Raw genomic sequence first — 23,503 nt, 5'->3', positions numbered from 1 at the left:
TGTTCTCCTTCCAGTCACTCAAGTGCAATTTACACTAAGTTTAACTCTGTTTTTAAACATTCTCCCATGCAGTTCTGAGCTATATTGGGACAAAATTTGGGTCATGTTTTGGCGTGTGTGCATTTGTGTACCTGTGTGCACACACATGCTTGTATAATGGATCCCAGCTTATTTCTCTTTGATTTTATACATCTATATTGATAGAAAAATTATATTCAAAATGCTCAGTTCAAAAGAGGAGGGAGGTGGGAGGCACGGGGGGGTGGGATGGGATGGGTGTTAAAGACAGAATACTGTAGTTGAAAAATAATTTAAAAAATAAATTAATTAATCTAAAAAAACACTCAGTTCAAATACATGTGATGTTGCATGCTTGATGGATTCTAATAATGGTGAATTGCATATTTGAAATGTAAAAAAGTGACTTTTTTGTACATGCTCTTTTTAATTTTTTAATTTATTTTTCCATCACCATTTATTCCCCCATACCCTTATCTACCTCCCTCCACCCCCCTCCCTCACAATTACATCACTGTTGTCCATGTCCATGAATTCTTTTTTCCTTTTTTGCTCAATCCCTCCACCCCCAAAGCGCTAAAAAAAGTGACTTTTGATGTTCTTTCTTTGGAGAGTTCCTAAGAGTTTAGAAAAGCTGCTTTTGCATATGGCATGAGAATTATGGCTTTATGCTGGGAGGTGTGTGTGTGTGTGTGTGTGTGTGTGTGTGTGCATAATTGAAACATTACAGAGCAATCTTCAGCAGGAAGATGGCAGATACCCTGAGGGCTACTTAAATAGTGTGATTTTCTCAGAGCTGTGGAAAAAGAACTTGAGAAATCATGTTGAAAAACCAGTTTTAATCTATCAAGGTCTTAAAAGTATAATAATATGAACAGATACAAAATGCACACAAGTATCTAAACTCAGCATAAATCGGAAAGGACAAAACATAGTACCCCTCCTGCATACATATTCCTTACAAACACTTCCCAAGAGCCCTTGTTTATATTAGTTGTTGGGAAAATGTGCTTTTACTTGAGGGGCAAAACGTGTGGAGGCGAGAGTGTGTTCAGGTGTCTTCAACAGCTGTGTGAGAGACATAGTTGCTTTGTGGAAATCAGTTGTTTGCCAAGGTCCAAGGCTTCTATGTGGACCTAACTCTACCTCTTCCTCCACCACTGTTTTGAGACTCCAGACTGGTGAGGGTGAGATTGGCAGACTTGCAAGCTGGCTATGCCATGAATCAGAGAACCTTTATTGTTGAAGGGGATCGTAGGTATTATCCAAATGACTGAGACAAGGGTCACAATGGGAACTAATCTAGTTTTCTATTTTGGGAACTTTGTGGTAAGAAGGGAAACTACCGAGAGTCTGATTTGTTTAAGGACACTTAAGCCTCTTGGGATAAATGGTGAAGGTTCTCAGCACAGCAGAACTAAAAATGTAAACAAAGAATGGAAAACAGAGTGTTCCAACAGTGGAGGTTGACAGGAACTCACTCACTTGAAAGTTGGAGAGGTCCCTTGGGTTCCTTCCTTTGACACCAGTTTGGGAGCACTGAAACACACAATTAATAGAATACTGGAGGGCAACCCCATTATGCCCTCTGGCCTGAAGTTTGAACTTTATGTCACAGCAAAAGAAAGAACAAAACCAAAATAGTCATGATACATTTCCTAATACAGGATAGTATGCATATAAGAATAGATCACATTAGGCTGGTCAAGATAATGTTACTGAAAAAAGAGATGCTCCTCGTTGGGGTCCCCTATACCAGTGGGTTGGCAGCAACAGCAGTAATGGAGTGATAACAATTGCATTAACAGCTCTGGAAGCAGTTAGTGGTACTACAAATTTTAGTAGTAACAACTATCACTTACTGAGGCTTACTGTGTATCAAGCTCTATTTACAGGGCCTGGCACAAATAATGCCCTTTTTTTTTTTTTAAGATTTTATTTATTTATCTGTAGAGGGGAAGGGAAGGAGAGAGGGAGAGAAACATCAATGTATGGTTGCCTTTCATGCGTCCCCTGCTGGGAACTGGCCTGCAGGGAACTAGCCTGCAACCCAGGCATGTGCCCTGACTGGGAATCGAACCGCGATTGTCTGGTTCGCAAGCCCGTGCTCAATCCACTGAGCTACACCAGCCAGGGCTTAATAATGCCCGTTTTATTACAAATCCATAAGCACTTAATTCTGTAACAACAATATCACAATTAACCACGTGACTTTTTAAAAAGATTTTATTTATTTATCTTTAGAAGGGAAGGGGGGGAAGGAGAGCGGGAGAGAAACATCATTGTATGGTTGCCTTTTGTGTGTCCCCTGCTGGGGACTGGCCTGCAGGGAACCGGCCTGCAACCCAGGCATGTGCCCTGACTGGGAATTGAACTGCAATCGTGTGGTTCGCAGGCCCGCGCTCAATCCACTGAGCTACACCAGCCAGGGCCACGCGACGTTTTAAGTGAAATGTTCAAATTAAAATGATAAATTATGTGGGTTTGGCTGTGGTGGGGGGCGTGGGGAGAAAATGCAGACAACTGTAACTGAACAACAATAAAGTAATTTTTAAAAAACAAAAACCCCTATAAATTATTATACCCATATTATTGCCCTACCAACAACACTCAAGCAGGCCTTACTCCTGCAGGACCCTGTATTTCACTCATTTTATGGAGTAGGTACTAGTTTATCTCCAATTTACATATGAGAAAACAGAGTCAGAGAGGTCAGTATCTGGCAAAGGGTCACAAAATTGCTGAGCTGACAGCCAAAATTGAAAGATTTTTAACTCTGAATCCTATGCATTTGATCCCTGGGCTATATAGTAACAAGAGTTACCAAAGAGAGCATGGGCTTACTGGTGCTAGGCTTGGAGTTTCAGAACATTTCTCTTTTTTTTGTTCAAACCCTAATGGTGTATCAACACCACAACTCTATTTTGGTTCTCCTAAGACCTATCGGACTGATTCTTCTTAGAACCCCTTGCTGGTTCTTTCTTCATTCATACTTTGATTATAACTTTTTTCTTTTTTTCTCAATAATTTTATTTAGTTATTTTTCAAGTACAGTTTTTTGCCTGTTTCTCCCAACCCAGCCCCCCCACCCTGTGCTCCCCACCTCCTTCCCATTTCCACCCCCCCCCAGTTCTCATCCCTGTGTCTTTTATATTTGCTTCTCCAAATCAGAACATTTCTAATTGGAAACGCTAAGTGAACCTCACTGAAAAGCTGCAATGACCCAGAAAAAGAAAGGCAATATGATTTGATCCTCTCTTTCTCTGGGATCCAGTTTTCCCATGTGAGAACTGAGGTCAGTGCAAAGCAGTGGTTCTCAACAGGGCCTAGTACTGCCCTCTAGAAGTTTGGGTGTTTGTTGGAACACATTTGTGTTTTCTGAGTCCTTTATATATAGAAATAAATATTGTTTTATAATAAATTGCTTTCCCTTTTTCCCTCCTTTACATCATAAGACATTTTTAAAAAAATTACATGTGGAGGTAGGTTGAATCACCTGTTTTCTACTTCAGGATAATGGGAGGAGTTAATTTCTATCATTAAAAAGAAGCATTAATTTAAGAATGACTGTTCTAGAAGGTTTAGAATGACCCCTCCACATGTTTGTGGTGGTCTATGGTTCCAAATCAGTCTTGGAGCAAGTGAAACAATGCAATGCCCAGTATCTGAATTATTGAGATGACCTGTCAGCTGAGGCCTGCCTCCTGATCCTTTGGACATGGGATTGCTTACACCTAGGGTCCCTTGTAGTTAATGTTCTCTTGCAACTGTATGAGGTCACAGAGGTTCCTCCACAAAAGACCACATAGCTTTGAATTTTGCCCTCTTTTTTTTCTCTCTCCAGTACTAGCCTCTCTGCATCATGAGGCTATAGGGAGGGCAAATCTTCTTTGTTACTCTTGGCCAAGAGGGATGGAATAACAGAGGAAATCCATTTTAAAAAGTTCAAGTGTATCTTCTGACTTCCCTCATTTAGCTCAGGTCATACTAATTATGTTCAGACCATAGAATTTCTGTTCTACTCACCTAGCTCTACCCATCCCATCCATACCAGTGGACTGTTCTTTCTCCAAATTTAGAGAACTGTCCATTCTTTCTTTTTAGGCCAGCCCCAGCCATAATCCTTGGGTTTCAGTCTAAGACTACACATGTGGAATGAGAAGTAAGAAAGGACATGCCTCCATCTTTATTTCTGTCTCTCCCAGGCTAGGAGTGAAGGTCAGCTTAGATATTCATTGCTCTGGACTTTCAGAGATGCCCACAGCTTTTAATTCAGTTTAGATAGAACTCTTTGGTTAAAAATTGATTCCAGGAACACAGTGTCATTTTTCCTTCAGAAAATGAGAAAATGGTAGCCTGTGAGTCATATAGGGAAAGTGTTCATTGTGATGCTGTGAAAAACTCTTTCCAAAGAGCTTCCAGACACTGCTGTTGTTTCCACTCTACCCCAGTGGCCAAGGAGGGTGAAGTGTACCCTCTGAAGGGGACAGCAAATTTTTCTACTTCATAGGGCCCTTTAGGGATTTTCAAGGTCCTCACTCTGCTTCCTTAGAGTGTATTTACCCACAAGAAGGTTAGTTATCCTGTAACTTTGGACATGGTGATTCATGCTCTGGGCTTCAATTTGTGCATTTTTAAAATGAGGGAATTGGACCTATTGAGATTTCAGGCTCCTTCAAAGACAATATTGAGAATATACAGGCTTTGAAATAGATAAATGCAGACACTATTCATGTTTCTGATACTTGGTGACCCTGAGTAAACCATAGTAGCCTCAGTTTCTTTATGTTTAAATTGGATATAAGAACTTCTTCATTATATGAGAGAGGATAAAATACCTAGCATAATGCTAGAACTCAGCAATTATTAATTTCCTTCTCACTTTCCTTATTTCTTTCCTTCCCTCTATGTGTAGCCATAAGTTTGTGTCAATGGAATGTTAAACATGAGAATGGCAATGCGACATCCAAGTGCAGTGTCTGGAGATTTAGAGTAAAGCTGCCTCCATTTGCTGAAAGTGCAAAGAATAGTGCATACTCTGGGTCACAAGGAGATTATCTTCTGGGAGCATCTGTCCATGGACCCAGCAATATAAGCAAGATTTCTGCAGTGCAGTATATCATATTTTAGGTGATCTAAACCATAAGATTAGAATTTTATTTCTTAGTCACTGGCCTTTTATAAATTAGGGAGATAAGGGTTCTCACTTTGTTGACTAAAGGGGAGAAGTCAGTGTCTCCCTTAAGTCCATTTTAAGAATTTCTATTTCTGGATCTATTCAACTAAGAAATACAGTGTGAATGTCAGCAAATATACTTATATAGTCCCATTATCCACAAAATATACATTCCTGTTGCTTAAAGTAGATTAGTAATGCCATCAAAACACAGGGCTTGTTTCTATGGATTTCAGTAATTCCCCATGGTATGTACTTTGGCACTCTTGTGGTAATTAGGAGGCATACAGGGCCTGCTCAATTACTTACTATTGGGTAGTATAATTTAAAGGTTAAGATGGCAGTTCTGGAATCAGACTTCCTGAGTTTGAAGTCTTACTGTATCATCTTACTAGCTTCCTGATCTTACTGAAGTTAATTAACTTTGCCTTAGTTCCTTCACCTCTGAAATATAGGTAATAATAGTACCCATCTCATATAGTTGTGGGAATTTCATGAGATGTTGCATGTGAATCACTGAAAACAGTGCTTGGCATAAAGCAAAGCACTCAATAGATGTTTGGTATTACCAGGATTATCATTAGTATTAGCATCACTATTATTATTAGGACCCTTTGGGAAGTTATAGCCAATCCTCTATTTATTAGACTCCATCCTGTTTCATAAAGTGGAATTGTGGGAAAATAGTTTATAATTTTTTAATGAAAATTTTTAGCAATGAAGTAAAAGTTTACCCCAACTTTTTGTTCATAGCCAAAATGAGGTTTGTAGTAGATTTTACATTGGTTGTACTTCTGTATAAAATACATTCAACATTTATTTAGTGAGCACCCACTGTGTCTCAGGAAGACTTGTAATTTCCTTCTTTATCATATACTTATGTATTTTCACAATGTATAGCTTTATTTCCCATCACCTTAATAATCAGTTTTTTTTTAATCCTCACCTGAGGATATGTTTGTGATTTTAAGAAGGGAGAGAGGGAGAGACACAATGATGTGAGAGAGAAACATCGATTGGTTGCACCCACATACCCCCTGACTGGGGATCAAATGTGTAACTTAGGTGGAACCTGAAACATTTTGGTGTACAGGATGATCCTCCAACCAACTGAGCCGCCCAGCCAGGACAAATAATCAGTTTTATTTTGAACAATATAAACATTTATATTAGGATTTGAGGGAGTTAATAAGTACCTTTATGTTTCCTATCTGAGGTTAGAACCAATTGAGAGATAGAGCCAGGGATCAGGCAAAAAAAAATTTTTAAATAAGCTTTGCTAAAAACACAATTGATGGGAGAACATTGCTTAGGTTTAAGTGCCTTACCTATGCTACTTGCTCCACAACATTTCAGGTCTACCCCGCAGAGGCACAGGCTGTACTGTCAAGCCTATTGGAAAGTGGAGCAAGCATACTAGAATACAACTTCCTGTGAAAGCAGATCCCAAAAGAAAAGAGAGGAGGATACCAAGGCCCAGGCTCAGGTTATTCACCCAAACTCACCTATCAATTAAGTCACTTCTGCAATGGACAGCAGTGAGTAAGAGGTAAGGAAAGAGGTTGTGGATGATTAAGAAATATCTCCTCACAGAGCCAGCCATGAAGGGTAAAAGATTAAGTGTTCCCCTGACTTTCCACAGCTTTTTGTTCTCTTAACTATTAAACATATGACCAATCACATATATAGTTCTCCTCTTTGGGAAAAGATATCAGTGGTCAACTGAGATTCTCTCCTTCAGGATCCACTCCCCAAACACTGCTTCTCAGTAGGATTAATGGTGGGTGATATAAATTTTTTGGCTTCCAGAAATGGATAAGAACCATACACTAATTATATGTAGTCTGAAAGCTGAATGAACATGGCTGGAGAAAAATATAATCCTGAGGAATTATCTCACTTTATATTTATGGCAATGAACTTCAAGTGGGTCTTTACTGTTGTCAGTTACAGTACATGTCCCTACTCCATTCACTGTCCCACTTTTCTAGGAAACTATTTGATGCCATTTTTCCTCAAACATCAATATCTTTCATCTTCACTCTCAGCTGATGCTCTTGCACTCATAACAAACAGAAGCACTCATAACAGATTTTTTACAGGGCTGTATCACTGTACCCACCTACTGGCATCTGTAACTATTATAGTCTAAGTGCTTTCCTGTTATTATGGATGCACTGCCCTGCTCTTAAGAAAGGTTCTCTCCTTGTACACTATACCCAATGCTCTCTCCCCTATTTAAAAACTCTACTCCCAAAATTCTTTATGTTCTCACACCATCATTTTTTCTATCTTTACTGGAGCTTTCCCATACTCAAATACTTCCCCTATCCTAAAAACAACAAAGCAAAAACCCTCTTACTACTTCCTCCTTCTATGTACTGCCTCCTCCTGTTTACAGCAAAACTCCTTGGAAGAGTTATCTATATTCCCTGTCTTGAATTTGTCTCCTCCTGTTCTCTCATGAACCCATTCTCATTACTATTTTGCCCTTTTCCTCCATTGAAACTGCACTCCATCAAAGCCATCAATGACCTCCTCATTGTCAAATCCAACGATCAATTCTAAGCTCTCATCTTATTTGTCCTATAAGCACTATTTGACAACATGTATTACTTTGTTCTCCTTAAACCCTCCCTTCACTTGGCTTGCAGGACACCATATTCTACCTCCATGGCTGTTGTTTTGCAAACATCTTTGCTATTTCATGTTATTTTCCTGACCCCTAAACACTGGAGTTGCACAGGATTCTATTTTGAGACCTCTTCTTTTTTGTCAGTGCTATTGTGTGTATACCATCCAATGTCAAGTCTCCACCCATCATCATTTATCCACCTCTACACATTCCTTCTCTCCCCTGACCCTGCCTCCACCATCCAGCAATCACCACACTCTTGTTTGTGTACATGAGTTCTTTCTCTTTTTTTTCCCTGTTTTGCTCAGTCCTTCCAACCTCCTGGCCCCTCCTCCTGACAGATGTCAGCTTGTTCACTATCTATCAGTTTGTCTCTATTTTGCTTGTTAGTTTAGTTTTTCATTAGATTCCACATATGGGGGAAATCAAATGGTACCTGCCTTTCTGTGATTGGCTTATTTTACTTAGCATAATAATCTCCTGGTCCATCCATGCTGCTGTAGAAGGTAAAATTTCCTCCTTTTTATGGCCAAGTAGTATTCCATTGTGAAACGTACCACAGATTCTTTGTCCACTCATCTACTGATGGACACTTGGGCTGCTTCCAAATCTTGACTACTGTAAATAATGCTGCAACAAACATACAGGTGCATATATTTTTTAGAATTAGAATTTCAGTTTTCTTCAGATAAATTCCCAAAAGTGGAATTGTAGGGTTAGAAGGCAGTTCCATTTTTTAATTTTCTGAGGTAACTATATACTGCTTTCCACAGTGGCTGCACCAATCTGCATTCCGACCAACAGTGCAAAAGGGTGCCCCTTTCTCCACATCCTTGGAAGCATGTTGTTTGTTGATTTATTGATGGTAACCATTCTGAAAGGTGCAAGGTGATCTTTCACTGTGGTTTTAATTTGCATTTCTCTGAGGATTACTGATGATCAACATTTTTTCATATGTCTATTGGCCATCTGTATATCCTCTTTGTAGAAATGTCTTTTCAGGTCCTTTGCCCATTTTTAACTGGATTTTATTTTTTGGCATTGACTTCTATACGTTGTTTATAAATTTTGGATATTAATCCCTTATCAGATGTACCAGCAAATATCCTCTCCCATTAAGTGGGTTGTCTTTTCATTTTGTCGATGGTTTCCTTTGCTGTGCAAAAATATTTAGTTTGGTGTTGTCCCTTTTGTTTATTTTTTCTTTTGTTTCTCTTGCCCAAGGAGATACATCAGAAAAAATATTGCTATGAGAACTGTCCAACATTTTACTGCCTATATTTTCTTCTACAATTTTTATGGTTTCAAGTCTAACATTAAAGTCTTTGTTACATCTTGAGTTTATTCTTGTATCCTACTCAATTTGAAGCAATTATAAATGGGATTATTTTCTTAGTTTTCTTCTTTGATAGCTCATTATCACTCTATGAAAATGCATAGAAATAAATAATTTCTTGATATTTATTTCATATCCTGCTACTTTACTGAATTCACTGAACAGTTCTAGTAGTTTTATGATGGAATTTTTGATTATCTATGTACAGTATCATGTCATATGCAAATAATGACAGTTTTACTTCTTTCTTCCCAATTTGGATGCCTATTATATCTTCTTTTTGTCTGATTGCAGTAGCTACAACTTACAGTTCTATGCTGAATAAGGGAGGTGAAAGCAGATATCCCTGTCTTGTTCCCAATCTTAAGGGAAACACTTGTAGTTTTTGTCCATTGAGTATGATGTTGGATGTGGGTTTGTCAATGTATAGCCTTTATCATATTGAAGTATGTTCCCTCTATTTCTTGCTTTGCTGAGAGTTTGTATCATAAATGGGTGCTATATTTTATCAAATGCTTTTCTGCTTCTATTGAAAGATCAAATGGTTTATGTGGTATATCGCATTTATTGATTTGTGGATATTTACCAAACTGGCATCCCAGGAATAAACCCCACTTGATCTTTTTAATATATTGCCGCATCCAGTTTGATATTTGGTTGAGGATCTCAGCATCTATTTTCATCAGGGATATTAGTCTATAATTTTCTTTCTCTGTAGTATATTTATCTGGTTTTGAATTAGGATAATGCTGGCCTCATAAAATGGGCTTGGGAATTTTCCCTCCTCTTGAATTTTTTGGAATAGTTTGAGAGGGATAGGTGTTAATTCTTTGGATATTTGGTAAAATTCACTTTTGAAGCTATCTGGTTCAAGACTTCTGTTTGTTGGGATTTTTTTGATTACCATTCAATTTCACCAGTTGCAGTCTATCTATTCAAATTCACTGATTCTTCCTGATTCAATCTTGAAAGAGTGTATGTTTCTATGAATTTATCCATTTCATCCAGATTGTCCAATTTATTGGCATATAGTTGTTCACAGTATTTTTAAGAGTTTATTTATTTATTTATTTATTTATCTATTGATCAGTTCTTGCCCTTCACACTCCTCCTACAGGGGAACTGGCCTGCAACCCAGGCATGTGCCCCAACTGGGAATTGCACCCTTGACCCTTTGGTTTGCAGGCCAGTGCTCCATCCTCTGAGCCACACCAGGCAGAATTCATACTATTTTCTTACAATCCTTTATATTTCTTTTTTTTTTTATTTGGTTACTTTTCAAGTACATTTTTTTTCCTCTTCCCCCCCCCGCCCGGTCTCCCCCCTCCCTCCCGTTCCCCCCCCAGTCCTCATCTCTGTGTCATTCATACTTGTTCCTCAAACTCCCTCCCCCTTTTTCCCCTTAAGTTCCCTTCCCTCTCCCCTCTGGTCGCTGCCCACTTGTTCTCTATTTCAGCGTCTTTGTTTTTATTCTGTTTGTTTGTTTGTTTGTTTTATTGTTTAGCTTCCTGTCAAAGGTGAGATCATATGGTATTTGTCCTTCAATGCCTGGCCTATTTCACTCAGCATAATGCTTTCCAGTTCCATCCATGTTGTTGCAAAAGGTAGTAGCTCCTTCTTTCTCTCTGCTGCATAAAATTCCATGGTGTATATGTACCACAATTTTTGTATCCATTCATTTACTGATGGGCACCTAGGTTGCTTCCAACTCTTGGCTATTGTAAATTGTGCTGCTATGAACATTGTGGTGCATAGGTTCTTTGAAATTGATGTTTTAGGATTCTTGGGGTATAATCCTAGCAGTGGAATTGCTGGGTCAAAAGGCAGGTCAATTTTTATTTTTCTGAGAAAATTCCATACTGTTTTCCATAATGGTTGTACCAGTCTACAATCCCACCAACAGTGAACTAAGGTCCCCTTTTCCCCACAGCCTCTCCAACATTTGTTGTTTGTTGCTTTGTCTATTATAGCCATCCTGACTGGTGTAAAGTGGTATCTCATTGTGGTTTTAATTTGCATCTCTCTGATAGCTAATGATATTGAGCATCTCTTCATGTGTCTCTGGATGTTCCTTTATATTTCTTTGCTGTCAGTTATTTCTTCTCCTCTTTCATTTCTGATCTTATTTATTTGGGTTCTCTCTCTCTTTATTTTTGCTTGATGAGTTATGTTAAAGATTTTTAAATCTTGTATATTTTTTCAGAAACTACTGGATTTCATTTGTCTTTTGTATTGTTCTTTTAGACTATTTCACTTATTACTGCTTTGATCTTTATTATTATCTTTGTTCTACTCACTTTGGGCTTTGTTTCTTGTTTCTTTCAATCTCTTTTAAGTGTGAAGTAAGGGTTTTTTTTGAGATTTTCTGTTTTTTTAATATTTTTTAAAAATTTAGATAGACCTGCAATGCTGTGAATTTCTCTCTTAGGATTGCTTTCCCAGCATCCAACAAATTTTGGATTGTTGTGTTGTCATTTTCATTTCTTTCAAGGTATCTTTTGATTTTTTACTTCTTCTCATTGTTAAGCCATTTATTGTTTAGTAACATGTTATTTAGTGTTCATGCTTTTTTTTTGCGTTTTTCTTTTTTTTTTGTTATTGGTTTCTAGCTTCATACATTATGGTCAGAGAAGATGCTTGATATTTCAATGTTTATAAATTTACTAAGATTTGTTTTGTGTCCTAACATGTCAAATATCTTAGAAAATGTTTCATGTGCACTTCAAAAGAATATATATTCTACTGCCTTGGTGTGAAATGCTCTGAAGATATCCATTAAATAATTGTGATCTAGTGTGTCATTTAAGGCTGACATTTCATTGTTGATCTTCTGTCTGCACGGTCTGTCCATTGAAATCAATGGGGTATTACAATCCCCTGCTATGACTGTATTACTGTCAATCTTCTCTTTTATGTTCATCAAAATTTGTTTTACATATTTAGGTGCTCCAAAGTTGGTTGCAAAAATGTTTAAAAGGGTTATATCCTCTTGTTGAATTGCTCCCTGTATCATTAGATAGTATACTTCTTTTTATTTATTGAATTTATTGAAGTGACATGGGTTAATACAGTTATATGGGCTTCAGGTATACAATTTTACAGTACATCATCTGTCCATCACATTGCGTCTTACCATTCTAAGTCTATGGACATATCAGCTTGAATGCACCCAGTCTCATCTGTAGTGTCCTTCTTTGTCTCTTACTATAGCCTTTGTTTTAAAGTCTATTTAGTCAGATATAAGTGTTAGGGTGGGCGGGGTAGGATAAAACCCCAGCTGGACTACAATCAAGATGACAAAGTCAAAATGGTGCCTGGAAAAGAGGGCTGACGTCCAATCAGACAGCTGGGAGGGCGAGACATCTGCATAGCAACCCGAGTCCAAGGAGGAGACCACCAATGTTGTATTGCCACTTTGTTCAGAGGGGACCAATCCCCAGCTCCCACGGGGAGCCAATGAAAATAAAACCTGCCACATTCCCCACTTGGGCGCCACTTCCCAGGCCCCACTCTGTGGGCCAGGGAACCTTGCCCCGGTGCACAAACCCCAGTAAATCTCTTAATTGCCTGACTTCGTAGCTGATTAGCATTTCTTTCTTGGCAGAGCCTAAGAAAACCTTTCGATAAGTATTGACACTGCATAGTTTTTTCCATTTGCATGAAGTATCTTATCCCATCCTTTACTTTTAGTCTGTGTAACTTTACTTTTAGTCTCATAACTTTCATTATGAGACGGGTCTCTTGAATGCAGTACATATATGGGTTTTGTTTTCTGTTTATTTTAAATCCTCACCCAAAGATATGTTTTTATTGCATTTACAGTGAGAGGGAGGGAGATAGGGAGATGAGAGAGAAAGACAAGGTGGGATATGTGAAAGAGAAACATCAATAGGTTGCTTCTCTTATGCACTCTGACGAGGAATTGAAACTGCAACCTAGGTATGTTCCCTGACTGGGGCTCAAACTCACAAACTTTTGGTGCATGCTCCAATAAACTGAGCCACCCAGCCAGGGCTGGGTATTTTTTTCTTATCCATTCAGCTACACTACGTCTTTTGATTGGAGCATTAAAGCCATTTATATTAAAGTGATTATTTGTACAGAATTTTTGATATTTATTCTTTTAAGTATGTTGCTCTGTTTTTTTCTTCTTAAATCGGTCTGTTTAACATTTTTTTGTAATACGAGTTTGGTGGTAAGGAAGTATTTGGCTTTTTCTTGTCTAGGAAGCTCCTTATTTCTCCTTTAATTATAAATAATAGGCTTGCTGAATAAAGTAGTCTTGGTTGTAGGTCCTTTCCTTTCATCACTTTCATTATTTCATGCCAATTCCTTCTGGCCTGAAATGTTTCTGTGAAAATATCAACTGATAGTCTTATGGCAGTTCCCTTGAAGGTAACTGATTCTCTTTTCTTGCTGCTTTTAAGACTCCCTCTTTGTCCTTAACATTTTCCATTTTAATTATGATGTATCTTGTTGTGGGGCCTCACTGAGTCCATCTTGTTTGGAACTCTATGCTGTTCCTGGACTTGTGTGTCTTTTCCTTCACCATGTTATGAACATTTCTATTATTTTTTAAAAGGTTCTTGATCCCTTGCTCTCTCTCTTTTCCTTCTGGCACTTTATGATGCAGATGTGTTATACTTCATGTTGTCCCAAAACTAGCTTAAGACTTCCAGCCAAGAAGGACACCTAGGCAGATACACTGTGCCTCCTCACACAAACAAAAGAAATGCAACAAATTGAAAAGCAAAACCAGAACTGACCGAAAATCAAACTGTATGGAAGTCTGACAAGAAAGGAGTTGAAGAAGAAACATTCATCCAGACTGGTAGGAGGGGCCAAGACGGGCAGCTGTGCAGAGTGGACTCATGGCAAGGTGGCAGCTGGTAGACCAGAAGGTAGCAGCCAGCAGAGCAGATGGTCCTACATTTTCATGCAGATAAACAGAGAGGACAACTGGGGAGCAAGACAGACTGCACAACCCAAGGAGGCTCCAGTGTGGGGAAATAAAGCCTCAAAACCTCTGACTGAAAAAACCTGTGGGGGATGAGGCAGTGGGAGAAACTCCCAGCCTCACAGCAGTGATGTTGGAGATGCCCAGAGTCACAGAATGTACACAAAACCACCCACCTGGAAATCAGCACCAGAAGAGCCCACTTTGCTTATGGGTACCTGCTCCCTCCAAAGGTCTTCAGCCTTGGGCCTGCCTGTTCCTCCCATGCTGTTTCTAGAGCCTGTACCTCCCAGAACTTCTCTCACTACCCAAGGGGCTCACGGGTCCTGAGCTGACCTACAGTGGCCCTGACTCTGTGCAGCCAGCAGTGCTGGGCTGGGCAGTGGTGGTGGTTGGCCTGGAAAGCCTAGGCCATTAGCCCTGGATGCCCTGCAGGAGAGCCAGATCCTGCTACTCCTGTGCACTTCCATACTCTCCTCTGCATAACCTTTCAGTCATGGATGCTTTCACTTACTCTCCACTCTGTTCTGACTTCAAATCCTGTCTATGTCTGAAAGCAGATGAACGGAACTGCCTAATACTCTGCTGCCACCTTGGATCTGCCTATCCTTATTTTTTCATTAATTTTTGTTTGTTTGTTACTCTGATTGAATAGTTTTTTTCTATCTTGTCTTACAAATCACTGATTCAATCCTCTGCTTCATCCAACTTACAGTTTATTTTTTCTAGTATATTCATTTCACATATTTTATTGTTCATTTCTGACCAGTTCTTCTTTATGATTTTCATGTCCTTTTGCCATCATGTTGTGAATCCTTATAAAAATCACTGAGCTCTTTATCAGATAAATTGCTTGCCTCCACTTGATTTAGCTCCTTTTTTCTAAAGATTTCTACTGTTTTCTTTTTTCATTTGAGGCCTGTTTCTTTGTCTCCAATTTTTAGATGTTTCTTTGTATTTGTTTCTATGTATTCAATCTGCTGTGACTCCCCGTCTACATGGGGTGACCTTACGTAGTGGGTGGGTGTCCAGTGGGGTCCAGTGGTGCATTACCATTGATCACCTGAGCTTGGTACTTTGGGAATGCCCTTTTCTGTGGGTTATATGGGCTTTCCTGTTATAATTGAGTCTTGACTGCTATTGGCCTATTCACACATGGGATTAATCCTTAGTCTGGTTGACTGTGAGGTTCAACCCTGACCATGTCATTTGAGTTTCTGTGCAGGTGCTGACCCCACAAAGTGGAATTTGCCTCAGCAGGGTTTGGTTCCTGCTGAGATTTCCCTTTGGATACGCTGCTTGTGAAGCTTATTGGATCCTGCTCTGTTGTTGTTTGAAGCTGGCTATGGCTCTTTGATTCCAGGTCTCTTGGGTAGGACTTTTCTATAAGCCAAAGTCAAATGCTGCCTATTACTGACCCTGGACAACCTGTTTGGAGCTAAAAGCAATCCAGTTTTTGACTGCCTTTGTTAGGCCTGGGTTTGTGAGGGAAGAACCAAGATGTATAGCAGAGGTGTCAAACTCACTTTCACTGGTGCCCCATCAACCTTATGATTGCCTTCAAAGGGCTGAAATAATTTTAGGACTGTATAGATGTAACTACACTTTAACTTCTAAGGAGCTAAAATTATACTCAGCCCTTTGAAGGCAACCGTGAGGCTGATGTGGCCCCTGGTGAAAGTGAGTTTGACACCCCTGCTGTATAGTAAGGCTGGCTTCCAGCACTAGGCCTGGGGGTAGGTCAGTGAAAGGACCAAGGCACCCCAAGATCTGCCTCTGCCTGACCACCTTCGGGCTGACCATTAGGCTCAGTCACTGAAAAAGCTTCTGGCTATGCTTTTCAGCAGGAAATAAATTCCACAGGGTGAGGTGAGATGAGAGAGAGATCAGACAGTGGGGCTATTTCCTTCCCCATGGCTAGTGCTGTTCTGAGGAGAGTGCTACACCCCAGAAAGATGGTATTTACAGTTTTAGAAAATGGCGCATCACAGGGGTCCTGGTGACTGTCCTTTCAGCTTTCTCCCCAGAGCCAAAAATCCCAGACTCCATCATCTGACTCTAGTTCAATTTTCCCTCTGCTGAAGTCCAGGATGAGTAGTTTGAACAAAACGTAATGTGTTAACTCTTTAAGAGGGTGCCTGTGTCTCTATTCACTTCTCTTTGGTGGGCAGAAACCCTGCTGCTCATCACAGCCAGATATTATGTGGCACCTGTTTCTGGTTCTGGGGCTCTGGCCCAGGGAGCCCAGCTTGGGGTTAAGACCCACATTTTTCAGGGGGAACCCCAGTTCAGCTGAGATATTTCTCCAGAACCTCAGCCACTGTCCTTGGAAACTTGCCAGTCTTTCTCACATCTCTGCCCTTCCTACTAGTCTCCATGTTGCTTCTTCAGCAAATCCTTGCTTATAAGACTCCTATTCAGCTAGTCTTCAGTTGGCTTTTTAGGTTGCTTATTTAATCATTTAGTTTCAACTCCAGTTTGTTCTAAACTTTTAAAATAAGGTAGCATGAGATCCCAACATCATTTTTTCCAAAATTATTTTGGCTCTTTTTGATCCTTTTCAATTCCATATTAATTTTAGGATTGGCTTTTCTATTTCTTCAGAAAAAGCCTTTGAAATGTTGAAAGCAATTGCATTAATTGATTTGTGTTATACAAGTATTTCCATCTTAATAGCATTAAGTCTTTTAGTCCATTAAGAGCATGTATTTTCATTTATTTAGGCTTTTGTTAATTTATTTCAACAATGTTATGTAATTTTCAGTGTATAAATCTTGCATTTCCTTGGTTAAATTTACTTCAAAGTATTTCATTATTTTGATGCTTTAATAAATGAAATTGTTTTCATGATTTCTCTTTTAGATGTTTATGACTAGTGTTTAATGTGTATTCTATGCAGTCAATGTTTTATGTTCATTTGTACTCTGCAACTTTACTAAATTTGTTTAGTAGATCAGTTTGGTTTTGTGGCTTATTTAGGATTATCTATTAATAAGATTGTATCTTTTGTATATAGAGATAGTTTTTTTAAAACATTTTATTTATTTATCTTTAGAGGGGAAAGGATGGAGAGAGGGAAATATCAATGTGTGGTTGCCTCTCGTGCATCCCCTGCTGGGAACTGGCCTGCAACCCAAGCATGTGCCCTGACTGGGAATAGAACTGTGATCCCTTGGTTCTCAGGCCCACACTAAATCCACTGAGCTACACCAGCCAGGGCTCATAGAGATAGTTTTATTTTTTCCTGTACAATGTGGATAATTTTTATTTCTTTTTCTTAACTAATTGCTCTGGTAGGAAGTTTTAGTACAATGTTGAATACAAATGGCAAAAGTGATAATTCTTGTCTTATTCCTGATTTTACAGGGAAAGGTTTTAGTCTTTTAAAATAGAGTATGATGTTAGCTGTAAGTTTCTCATATTTTTCCCTTTTTCATGTAGAGGAATTTTCTTTCTTTTTCTAATTTGTTGAGAGTTTTTACCATGAAAGGATGGTGGAGTTTGGCACATTTATTTTTTGTATCTGTTGCAATAATTATGTGTTTTCCCCCTTATTTTATTTATGTAGTATATTACATTGATTGAACTTCTTATATTTAAGTATCCTTGTGTTCCTGGTTAAATCCCACTTGGTAGTGTACTGTAATCCTTTCAATATGCTGCTGGATTCTGTTCTGTTGAGAATTTTTGCATCTACACTTGTAAAGGATATTGGTATGTAATTTTGTTATGTTGTCTGATTTTAGTATCAGGGTAATACCTCATCAAATGAGTTAGGAAATGTTTTTTCCTCTTATTTTTTGGAACAATTGGAGAAGAATTGGTGTTAATGCTTTAAATATTTGCTAAAACTCACCAATGACTCTTCCTGTACTATTCTTTGTGGGTAGTTTTTACATTATTAGTTAAATCTCTTGTTATAGGTATATTCTGATTTTTTATTTCTTTTTCAGTCAGTTTTGGTAGTTTGTATCTTTCTAGAATTTGTGTATTTATCTAGGTCATCTAATTTGTTGGTATGCAACTATTCAGAATAGTCTCTAATAATCATTTTCTATTTCTGTTAGGTCAGTTGTAATATCTCATCTTCAATTTCATATTTTATTATAGTTATTTCTGTTTCTCTCTTTTTCTTCATTAGTGTAGATAAAAGTGTCTCAATTTTGTCAATATGTTTAAAGAATCACATTTGGTTATGTTGATCCTTTCTGTTGTTTTTGATTTTTTCTATTTTGTTTATCTTTGTTCTAATATCTATTATTTTATTTCTTCTGTTTGCTTTGGGTTTAGTTTGATTTTTTTCTGGTTCTTTAAATTATAAGATTAGGTTTTTGAATTTAGATATTTCTCCTTTTTTAATGTAGACATTCAAAATCATAAGCTTCCCTGTAAGCACTGCTTTTACTATGTCACATAGGTTTTAGTATGTTGTGTTTTGTTTTCAGTTGTTTTAGTATATTTTCTAATTTTCCTTGTGATTTTTTTTTTGACGTATTGGTCAGAAAGTGTGTTGTTTCATTCTCGCATAGTGAGTTTTCCAGTATTCCTTCTGTTACTGATTTCTAGTGCCATTCCATTGTAGTTGTGGAAGATACTTTGTATGGTTTCAGTCATTTAAAATTTATTAAGATTGTTTTGTGACTTCAGATATCTTCTATCCTAGAGAATGTTTCATGTACACTTCACAATAATGCATAGTCTCCTTATTGGGAGAGCTATTTTGAATATGTCTGTTCTATTTGGTTTACAGACTTGTTAAGTTTTCTACTTATTTATCTTATATATAGCTGTTCCATTCAATATTGAAAATGGGGTATTGACATCTCCAGCTAGTATTATAGAATTATCTACTACTCCCTCCCATTCTGTCAGTTATTAATTCATATACTTTGGAACTCTGTTGTTAGGTGTGTATATACTATAGCTGCTATTTGTTCTTCATAGATTTCTCCTGTTATTAATATACAATGTATTTCTTTGTCATTTATGACAGTTTTAAAAAACATTTAGAGTCTTTTTTCCCTGAAATTGGTATAGCCATCACCACTTCCTTCTAGTCATTATTTTCATAAAATATCTTCTTCCATCCTTTCACTTCAACCAATTTGTATCACTGAATTTGAAATGAGTATCTTGTAGACAGCATATGAATAGAATATTTTTTAAATCCATCATTTTAATTGGAATGTTTGTTAATATTAAAAGTAGTTATTGATAAGAGAAGACTTCTGTTGTTATTTGTTATCTATATGACTTGTTCCTCGATTCCTAGATTATTGCCTTCTTTTATATTTAGTTGATTTGTTGTAGTGTGCCATTTTAATTTTTTTTCATTTTTGGTGTTTTTAGTGACTTTGTTACTCAAAATCTTGATCATTACAATTAATATCTTAAACTTATAATAACCCAGTTTGAATTAATATGATCTTAGCTTCAATAATATACAATGTCTCTGCTTCTATATATTTTCATTCATCACTCCCTTGTGTGTTATTGTTACAAATTACATCTTTATACAATACAGATGCAATAATGCACATTTAATTATTGTTTTATGCATTTGTCTTTTAAGTCATGAAGAAAAAAAAAGAGTTACATGCCCTGGTTGATGTAACTGTGTGGATTGAACACTGGCCTGTGAACCAAAGGGTCACTGGTTCAAATCCCAGTTAGGGCACATGTCTGGGTTGTGGGCTGGGTGTCCAGTAGGGGTCACATGAGAGGCAACCACTGATATTTTTGTTTCTCCATCCCTTACCCTCTATCCAAAAATAAATAAATAAAATCTTTTAAAAAAAGAGAAAAAAATGAGTTACAAACTAAAAATACAATAGTGGTTTTATATTTGCTTATGTAGTTACATTTATCAATATTCTCTATATTTTTGCATGGTTTTGTGTTAAAATCTAGTATCTTTTTTTAATGACTGAAAATTGCTTATAGCATTTTTAGGAGGGCAGACCCAGTGATGAATGATTTTTGCTTTTGCTCATCTGGAAATAGCTTAATTTCTCCTTTGTTTTTGATAAATAATTTTATGATATATAAAATATTTGGTTAACAGTTTATTTCATTACCTTATATATGTTATCACATGGCATTCTGGTTTTTATGTTTTAAAAATATTTTCATGAAGCAAATATGTTTATTTTTTAATTACAAAGTTTTTATTTTCCAACACCTATATTGAGGTATGATTGACAAATGAAAATCTATATATTTAGGTTATAAAATATGCGTTTGAAAGGTATACAGTGTCATGACTTAATATTCATTAACCCTGTGAAATGATTACCATGATCAACTTAACACATCCGCCACCTCACATAGCCACAATTTTTGTAGTGGGAATGCTTAAGATATATTGTCTTAGTAAATTTCAATTATATGATGCAATATTATTAACTAAAATTATCATGCTGTCCATTAAGTACCCCAACTTATTCATCTTATAACTAAAAGTTTGTACCTTTTTACCAACATCTTCAATTATTCCCAACTCTCACCCCTTGGAAAGAATCATTCTACTCTGGTCTTATCAGTTTGATGTTCTTAGATTCCACAAACAGTAAGGTCATGCAGAATTCATCTTTATCTACCTGGCTTAGTTCACTCAGCATAATGTTCTCCAGGTTCATCAATGTTGTAAATGGCCAGATTTCCTTTTTTTAAAGGCTGAACAATATTATTCTATTGTATAAAAATACCACTTTTTAATCCATCCATCTGTTGATGGGAATTTAAATAGTTTTCCATATCTTAGTTATTGTAAATAATGTTTCAATAAACATGAAAGTGCAGATATCTCTTCAATATCATGCTTTCATTTACTTTGGATATATAATTGTGACATTGTTGGATCATATGGTAGTTATATTTTTGATTTTTTGAAAAACTTCTATATTGTTTTTCCTAATGGCTGTATTAATTTATATTCTCACCAACAGTGTATAAAGGTTGTATTTTCTCCACACCCTTGCTAACATTTATTATCCCTTGTGAGTTTGATATAGCCATCCTAACAGGTGTGAGGTATTAATCTCACTATGTATTTGATTTGCATTTTCCTGAAAATTGGTGAGGTTGAACACATTTTCATATACTTGTTGGGCATTTGTTTGTGTTCTTTAGAAAAATGTCTATTCAAATTCTTTGCCCATATTTTAATATTTTTTGTCGTTATCTTGTATGAGTTTTTAAATATATATTTTGGATATTATCCCCCTATCAGATAAATACATGCTTTGCAGTTTTTCCCCCTTTCTGTAAGCTGCCTTTTTGTTTTTCAGAAAATTTCTTTTGCTGTTCAGAGGCTTTTTATTTAATGTTGTCCCATTAATTTATTTTTGTTTTTGTTGCTTGTACTTTTGGTGTCATAGCCAAAAACTCACTGTCAAAAACAAGGTAAAAAAGCTTTATCTCTATGTTTTCTTTTAGGAGTTTTACAGTTTCAGTACTTACATTTAAGTCTTTAATCCATCTTGAGGTGATTTTTGTGTATGGTGTGAGATAGAAACCAATTTCATTCTTTTGCATGTGAATATCCAGTTTTCCTAGCACCATTTTTTGAAGAGATTATCCTTTCATTATTGTGTATTCATGCTTTCCTTGTCAAAGATCAGTTGACCATGTATGTATGGATTTATTTCTGGGCTCTCTATTCTGTTCTTTTTGTCTATGTGTCTGTTTTTATTCCAGTACCACACTGTTTTGACTATTAAAGGTTTGTGGCATAGTTTGAAACCAGGAAGTCTGATGCCTCCAGGTTTGTTTTCCTTTCTCAAGATTGCTTTAGCTATTCAGAGCTATGGTTTTCTATGGTTCCATACATATTTTAGGGTATTTTCTACTTCTGTGAAAAAAAGTCATTGGAATTTTGATAAAGATCATATTGAATTAGTAGATTGCTTTGAGTAGTATGAACATTTTAACAATATTAATTGTTATGATCAATGGATATATGATATATTCCATTTATTTGTGTTTTCTTCAGTTTCTTTCACCAATGTGTTATCGTTTTCAGAGTACAGATCGCATTAATCACATTTGTTCCTCAGCATTTCATTCTATTAATGCTATTAAATGGGATTTTTCTTAATTTCTATGTTATATAGCTTGTTAGTATATAGAAACACAACTGAATTTTATGTATATATTTTGTATTCTGCAACTTTACTAAATGTGTTTATCGTTTTAATAGTTTTTGGTAGTCTTTAGGAACATCTATGTATGCATTCATATCACCTGCAAAGAGAGACAATTTTACTTCTTTTTTTTATTGATTATGCTGTTACAGTTGTTCTATTCCCCCTTTATTCCCCTCCACCCTACCCCCCCATCCCCACCATCACCCCCCTTTAGTTTATGACCATGTGTCTCAAGTCCTTTAGATTCTATATTTCCCATGCTATTCTTGCCCCCCCCATCTATTTTCTATCTACTGTCTATGCTACTTATTTTCTGTACCTTCTCCCCCTTCTCCTCCTCCCACTCCCCTGTTGCTAACCCTCCATGTGATCTCCATTTCTATGTTTCCACTCCTGATCTAGCTGTCCTTTTAGTTTGCTTTTGTTTTAGGTGTGGTTGTTAATAACTGTGAGTTTGTTGTCCTTTCACTGTTCATGTTTCTTTAACTTCTTTTTCTTCGATAAGTCCCTTTAACATTTCATATAATAAGGGCTTGGTGATGATGAACTCCTTGAATTTGATCTTATCTGAGAAGCACTTTATCTGTCCTTCCATTCTAAATGAAAGTTTTGCTGGATAGAGCAATCTTGGTTGTAGGTCTTTAGATTTCATGACTTGGAATACCTCTTTCCAGCCCCTTCTTGCCTGTAAGGTCTCTTTTGAGAAATCCGCTGACAGTCCGATGGGGACTCCTTTGTAGGTGACTGTCCCCTTAGCTCTTGCTGCTTCTAGGATTCTCTCCTTCATTTTAATCTTGGCTAATGTAATTACGATGTGCCTTGGTGTGTTCCTTCTTGGGTCCAACTTCTTTGGTACTCTCTGAGCTTCCTGGATTTCTTGGAAGTCTATTTCCTTTGCCAGATTGGGGAAAGTCTCCTTTATTATTTGTTCAAATAAGTTTTCCACTGGTGGCTGTGCCTTTCCCCTTCTGGTACCCCTATAATTCGGATGTTGGAGCGTTTAAAGATGTCCTGGAGGTTCCTAAGACTCTCCTCATTTCTTTGAATTCTTGCTTCTTGACTCTTTTCTGTTTGGCCATTATTTGCTTTCTTCTGGTCCACTCCATTGATTTGAGTCCCAGTTTCCTTTTCATTGCTATTGGTGTCCTGTGCAATTCCATTCATTTCAATTAGTTTCGCCTTCATATATTTGTCTAATTTGTGGCTATAATCAACCAGTTCTGTGAGGATCCTG

The sequence above is a fragment of the Artibeus jamaicensis genome, unplaced genomic scaffold (assembly GCF_021234435.1).
Source record: "Artibeus jamaicensis isolate MK-2021 breed Jamaican fruit bat unplaced genomic scaffold, CSHL_Jam_final contig_240, whole genome shotgun sequence".
In the NCBI taxonomy this organism is placed as follows: Eukaryota; Metazoa; Chordata; class Mammalia; order Chiroptera; family Phyllostomidae; genus Artibeus; species Artibeus jamaicensis.
The sequence above is the reverse complement of the archived record's forward strand: the minus strand, read 5'-3'. Positions refer to the sequence as shown.